The following is a 7,745-nucleotide window of genomic DNA, read 5'->3' as shown; positions in this document are numbered from 1 at the left end:
ACCAATTTCCTAGTATTTAACGCATGTTAACTTGATTCCATCTTGTGGTAAATTTCGATAAATGAAGGTTGGCATAACATCTTTTTCGATCACGAATTTTAAATTCCCAAATTTTATATTATTTTCCTTGCAATGAAAATATAAACATTATAAAAGAAATCTATATTTTTCGGTTATTGGTACCATAAAGCCAAGTTCGCCAACAAGTAGAACAACGCCATGTTCTGATTTAAGCAGTTCACCATCCACCGATAATACACATAGATTAATAGAATATCGTGAATATTATTCAAAGTGATTATTATTGAATACGATATTATTGTGGATGTAGCTGAATTTTATTTCGCGAAACGAAAATATTGACAACACTGTAGAAATTAGATTAAGGAAAATATCGCAATATATTTTTGACAATGCATCACGATATTAAAGTTTGTACTCATTGCTCATTAGTCACAATGTTTGCGTGGTTGACAACTCGAAAAAGCAGTCGCCAACACACCGTCCTTGTAACCATTAAGATGAGAAGTTGAGCACTAACAGCGGAGAGACGCTCCAAACGTACGTAAATTATGTATTTGAGATGACACATTTAAGACGTAGATCAGTTGAATCTCAATTCCTGGGGCTCAATAATAAGAAAAGAAAAAATTTTAACAGCCAAATAGTTATAAAAATGTTTAACAAAACGAACTTAGTGGCAATCAAAGATCCTCTATAATTACCAATTAAACGTATCTAATAAATGTAATGACTAATTTTAACTTTTTTAACGTAAATACCCATTTACGTTGTTATCATGTTGTCTTTTAGTTCTTGAGCTGTATCATTAAGCTAAATTATTAACGTTTTCAAAGCTCATTTTTTTGGTTTAAAAAGTATTATTTAGTGTTTTAGATCTGTGTATTCGTTTAACACTCTTTAAAAACAGTTAAAGTTCGTTTCGTTTTGGCGAAAAACCCTTATAGATAAAATACATTAGCTCGCATAATTTATTACAACAAATAAGTGCACAGTTTGATTTCGGCTAAGTTGTTAATTTGATTTGTTTTCCATCAAAAGAGCCATTGAGATAATTGGCATTTTTTCAATTGTTAGCATGGGTAGTACTAACCATTTTTTTAATAACAAATTTACCATCATCCCCATGATACAATACAAACATGTAAGAGGTAAAAATTAAATCTACTCTTACTTGAGTACTTTGAATTTATACTTACATATTATTCTAATTTTTGACTGAACGATTTTAAATCTCGAAATATTTCAAATTCTACTCATTTATAAAGGCTAAACAGCTGGTTATCGGTTTCTAGTATGATAAAATAAGTAACAAAATAATATTTAATTATTACTAACCTAATAAGAAAATGTATTTAATAATGTACAAAAACTCTCAATCAAACAACAATTCTATATTATTTAAAGATTGCATAGACTAATTGTAATTTTAAATTACCGTAATTTTTAGTTAAAGATTAGTTCCGATCATCTAATTCTGATGATTTAATTCTGATGACATATTTCTGATCATGTCGCTACGTTTTTTTTTTCCATGAAAGATTTCTTAGTGTGATTCATATTCTTCTTGGAATCTTTTACATACTTGATTCGATTTTGTTGCTGAAAATGTTTACGAAAGAGAAATAACAAATGAAAATGCATGCAAATTTGATAGAAATGAAATTGACAAGTATTTTTTATCAGATTGGGGATGTTAAAATGTTTTTAATTCAGTTTTTTCTAACAGCTAAAACTAAATAAACTCAACTTTATCTCTTAAAGCATAAAACACTTTTTTTATTGCAAGAAAATATTATTTTTTATTCATTTTATGGTACTGATAAAAAAGACTGCCATCAGATTCTAATGATTAAACAAATGACACTAAATATACATCAATTAGTGAAGCATTTGAAAATAAAAATTATTTGCTTGGCAAATCACGAAAAAGAAATAAACATTAATATGAGATTAATTGGTTCAATCACTTCAACGCCCCTTTTAAGTTTATATTGAATGTTTACCCTGACCTAAAATAAAATATCAATAATTGAAATCGTTTTAATCCGAAAACTAATTTTTTTAAAGTAAATGTGCTTGATAGAGAACACACAACATTATATTTATTTTGCGTTTTTTATAATTCCAACGTTTTTTGCACGCAGTTTTTTATTAACAAATTAAACTTTGATTTTTTCCCTGGGTTATTTGAAACTCAATTAAAAAACAGATTTATCTTAACAGGAATTATTTATCTCCACCCGTGTTATCATTCATTTCTTTCTATTAGCTTTAAGACTCCCCTTTAAAACTTTTTTTCTAGAAAGAAATTAACGTTTTTTTCTAAATGCAAGTTTAGTTTGACATTTGAACATTTTTTTGTAATCTTATCAAGTTTTTTTTTTTAAGATGGGGATAATTTTCCAAGCTGTTACATGAAATTAGGACAAGGGGAATGAATTAATTTTTAATGTAAGTAGGATTTTATTTTGATTCTATTTTTGTACTCTTTAAGTTTCTTGGCTTTTCGGATAGATTTTCTTGTTATGTTTAAGGGTGATCTATAAAGCTCTTTCTCCAAATAAAGCAGTTTAAGTGAACAATATTTCTTATTTATATCTTGAGTATAAAACTTTGAAAGGGCGAGTTTTACCCTTGAAACAAATATATATTACCGGGAAAAATCTTGATCACGAGTTTAGGATTATTTGTTATTTTTAATATAAATTTTTAAAAGATTACTGACTTGAAATAAAATCTATTTTTATTGATAGATCATTTTTCTCGCTCTATTTGTGCTGTCCTCTGTTGTGCGTGTGTATTATGTGTGAATGTGGCCCACCCTATAAACGGGTTTGTGGCAGTGTGGCGTGGGCAATGTTACTCGCCTCCGTGACTTTGGTTCACAGGTGCCCACTGGGTAACGCGAAATGAGCAACAATTCTTGCATAGTATAGGCAAGATACAAATTCAGTGCCTGCCATTGGAAAAGAAAGAAGATATATATATATATATTTAAAAAAATTGTCCAGTTTGGAGAGAATTTTCAGGATGTTTTTCGAAATAGTTTTGCCAAGGAAAGTAAAAAAAATAACCATATTTGAGCCGAAAGACGAATAAAGAAATATAAGTACAAAATTATATTTTTTATACCTTTTAAACTAATTATCTTATTAATTTGAGGTTAGTTTCATTCGATTTAGCATCCAAAATGTAATCGGAAACACTAGCTCAGTTGGCTAGATTGAAAAATTTAACGATTGTTATTCCATATACTCTTCCCTTAGTATAGATACAGGTGGATAATAAAATATCCCAATAACATAAAATCATATTCAGATCCTGTGTTATTAATAATAAAAAAAATATGCTTTCAACACAAAATGCCCAATTATCTATATATTTATTTTTCGTACCGGGTGCCCAAAACATAGGCATTTCTCTATCTAAATTAACAACACTCTAGTCATTTATAATAATTTTTTTGTTTTGTTAGGTCATAACTTGTCATAATTTATATACTGTTATTTGGTTAGTTATGCATTAGGTGTTTATATAGATTCATTCAATTAGATAGTCTCATGTGATAGTTCAAGTAATATTGAATAGTTAGTTAAAATTTTATATTTTTGTGGAATTAAAAACTTTGTCACTGGAATTAAGAAACGTTGCTGAATTTCATTGTCGAACTATAACTTAGACGCGTATCATTGTGTCACCCACTTCAGAAAGAAAATCTGTCTCTCAAGAGATTCTAATCACTACAACATTTAGCAGTGTAATTAGTTCCGATTTCACTAATACTTTTTATTCCCATGTATACATTTTAATCATTCTATTTAATTGTCCAATTGAATGTTAATTTTTAGATGTTTATTTTACACTTATATTTTTTTGTTCAAGTGCTGGAATAATTAAATACAATTGTGTAGTGCATTCGGCTTGGTTACTGTTAAAGTTTATATGTTGTTCAAGATTATTTTAAAAGTTGAACAAGCTGGTCGCCAAAGGTGGCTAGTTATACATTCATATACCATGCCGCTCTATTATAACCATACATACAATTTTATTACCGGCATCGAACAGCTGACCCATTTTTGGGTTCACAGCTATTAATGTTAAGCTTCATAGCTTTGTAACGTTGAACAAAGGCTGACAAGGTAACACAAAGAAGACAAGGGAATTCCAGACAAACGAGTCTTTATGGAGAATTGTTTAATGGACTGTTCCCGCATTTGCGTGGCATGCTGAGAAAAACCACGAAAACCTCTCGCAGCCAGCTCGAGGGCAATAAGATTCTAACCCATGCTCTGCCGAACACTGAGGGTGTGTTGTGCTAGTACTAAGTCAGAAGCACGATACGTATGCTGGGATTCAAACATGGATCACGTCATTGGCAAGTCAGCTCTTTATACGTGGTTCTACTGTTACTTAATAGTCATGCACAACTGTTACTAACAAAGGATAGTTAAATAAAGACCATATAATTAATTTTAAAAGCGTTGCAAGAAACAACGCTCACCGTCTCACACGCTGCTTCTTTCAAAAGGAAACTTCATGATTCGTTCATTCTCTTTATCCGTACAGTCATTATACGCCCTTAATTCAGAATATCTAATATACATAATTCTCTTACGTGGCTCCCAAATTTTGGCTGTATTTCTTTTCCGCCGGTGGCAACGTTTGCTTTGTTTTGTTTACGTTACTATATCTCTTACACGGCGAATCGACCAATGATTGCCGCTGAAAAGGTCACATGCCAAATCTAACTGAGGTGGCTCAACATAAAGCGCTTTTAAAAACGGAAACTGAAATAACCAGAGAGCATCAGCTGCGGCAATCTCATACTATTAAGCTAGGCAGAAGTGAGTAGTCTTTGTCGATAGATCTCTATTTTAGTATTTTGTCGAAAGCGCTTTTTTTCACGAATTTATATATTACGAATTTATTTGACGATTTTTGATTTATATCACGAATTATACTATAGCACATTTCTAATAGGTTTAACGAATTACATGTCATTTATTTGAATTCAAATTTATTTTAATGACTTAATATTTACTAAAAAGATGTAATTTTTTTTTAAAAAAAAAGTTGTTATATGGATGTTGTTTGAATGATTGTTTTGAATTCTTAGAATTTTGTGCATTTGCAATGTACCTAAGTGAGTAGCGAGCGAAGCGACCTCGGTTTGCGAAGCAAACCATATAAGATGGCGTAGCAATTTTCGGGGGTTGGCGAGCGTTAGCGGGCAGGGGGCGCAGCCCACTAGTCTTTAGAAAACTATTAACGGAACATGGTAAAAAACTATTAACGGGACGAGATTAGAAAATAATATTACGATAACATTCTGTGAAGCATCAAATCACTTACCGATAGTCTCACGTGGCTTAGTACATTAGACAGATCTAATTAGAATCCTAAAGTTTTGTATGCAAATCGTCTTGTCTGCAATCTAACGCTATATTTTTTAATGGTTTTAAGTTATTACAAAATGTTTCTTTTTTTTTCAAAAAAAAAATATTATTTAACTATTTAAGACAACCAAACGTTTCGTTTATCATTTTTTATTTACCAAAAATAAATTGATAAAATATTTACTTAACTCAAAAAAATAATTTTCTTATTTAAAAAACTGCATTGAATTTCAAAAGTGACTGTGTTACTACTATTATAAAAACAACGGTTTGATAGGGAAAAACCACCGAATCATAATTTATAATTTTTCACACATTTATAAATGCATATTTAATTTACGAGGCTTACTAAACGAAAGTTAGTTTGTAAAAGTATGACTTAGATTATTTAGAAAATAAATGAATCATTATTTATGAGCTACGCTAATAATAATAAATTTATTGTGTATGTACATTTAGTTTAAATTTTCTGTTAATAAATTCCGATTATTTCTTTTGTCTTTTGATTCCCCAGAAAGTTAAATACATGTATCATCAATAATAAAGTGTTATAATACAATATTAATGCAAATTTTAAGAGACAACTTTAGTTGTTTTCCTCCCTTTTCTAACTTATTTTCTAACCATTTTTGATTCTCTAAATAATGCTAATTAGAGTGCTTTTGAAACTAAATGAAAAAAAACTTATTATTGTTGACAGTTATGAGAAAAATGACTTTAATTGCTATTTTCAGTATTTAATAAACTTATTAAAGTAAACGTTGCATAAAATTTTTCATACTAATTCGATTAGTGTTTGAATAAAATGTCGTTTATTCCAAGACAATTGTCAGACAAATTTTAAAATAATTCTGCTTTATAGTTTTTATTTACCCTCTTTGTTAAGTTAGATGTTAATTCCTTTCCGTTTATCACTCTTCTTTTTAACTTTTGACAACTATTTTTGTTAAAGAATATTATTTAGAATTGAGCTTTAACGTCTTTAATCATTTTAATCTCAAACAATTAATTATAAATTAACGACAATCAAGCCAACAATCTAGCCAACAATCAATTTCGATCTAGCCAACTGAGACAATTAATTATAAATTAACGAATTTGGTTCATGCCTTGTTTTCAAAAATCATTTCTCTTTTTAGACGCAAATTAAAGTCCTATTTTTTGAAAATTAAATTGAAGAGATCATCTGTCTAATAATTTAAATAACTTCAATACTTTTTATTTATATTTCTGCCTAATTTTTTTTGGTTGTTTTAATGATTGTACTTTTTCAACCTTTCAAAAAAAATTCATTTGTAAAAGTAGAATGCAGAGAACCTAAAAAAATGTGAATTAGATCTAGATCAAGGAAATTAAATTTGCTCTTTGCATTAAAAAAAACGAAACATAAAATTATTTATAAGGTTTAATGTTTGAGTTTTCATACTTTTTAGTAACATTATTTTATAAATTATGCGATTTTTGAATGAAATTCTAAATTTAGCTTAATAAATTAGAATATTATTCAAAAATTGTATTTAAGTTCTAATTAGTACTAATTGAATTAGTACTAATGATTTAGTGCCAATTTTTCAAAACTATTCATTTTAATTATAAATAAAACTATGTCAGTATTAATACTAAATAGAACTATGCAAAATCATAATATAGCTCAAAATTTTGTTCTTGCATTTTTAATTTGGAAAAAGTTTTAAGTCATATGATTTAATAAAACCTAGAGTGTTTTATAACTACTAACCTTAATAAGAGCCTTAGAATACATGATGGAAATGTGTACCTTATATATTTATATAAGTATTGTGGCAAAAGAGTTACCTAATATACTACTATAGGCACTGTGGTAATAGGTTTTTCTGGATTAATACCTTTTTCTTTTGTTTCACAATTGGAAAAAAAACATAAAGGTTATCAAACTCTGACAAATTTTTTATTTAGATTTATTGTTGCAAAGGTAAGAGAACTATAAGTAAACCAAGTTTCATAGACAGGTTAGACTAGAGAACATGAAAAAGAACGTATTTCAACTTCACTCTTGGCAGGATTTTATAAATCCGCATTAATGACGATGATTGTCGAACACCCTATCTGTATTGTAATTACCGTAAGAAGCACAACTAATTGCTAGTAAAAAAACAAGTAAAGCAATGTTTTTAATTAAAAAGTGCAAAAGTAAAACATTATTTTCTTTGCACTCTCTAGATATTTGTAAAGGAGACAATAATGCAATTTCTTATGCAGTAGATCTCTACAAAATCAAATTAATATTTAATTATTATTATTATATAATATATTATATAATATATTATATTAATAACATATTATATA

This window comes from Parasteatoda tepidariorum, chromosome 4 (genome assembly GCF_043381705.1).
Source record: "Parasteatoda tepidariorum isolate YZ-2023 chromosome 4, CAS_Ptep_4.0, whole genome shotgun sequence".
In the NCBI taxonomy this organism is placed as follows: domain Eukaryota; kingdom Metazoa; phylum Arthropoda; class Arachnida; order Araneae; family Theridiidae; genus Parasteatoda; species Parasteatoda tepidariorum.
The sequence above is the reverse complement of the archived record's forward strand: the minus strand, read 5'-3'. Positions refer to the sequence as shown.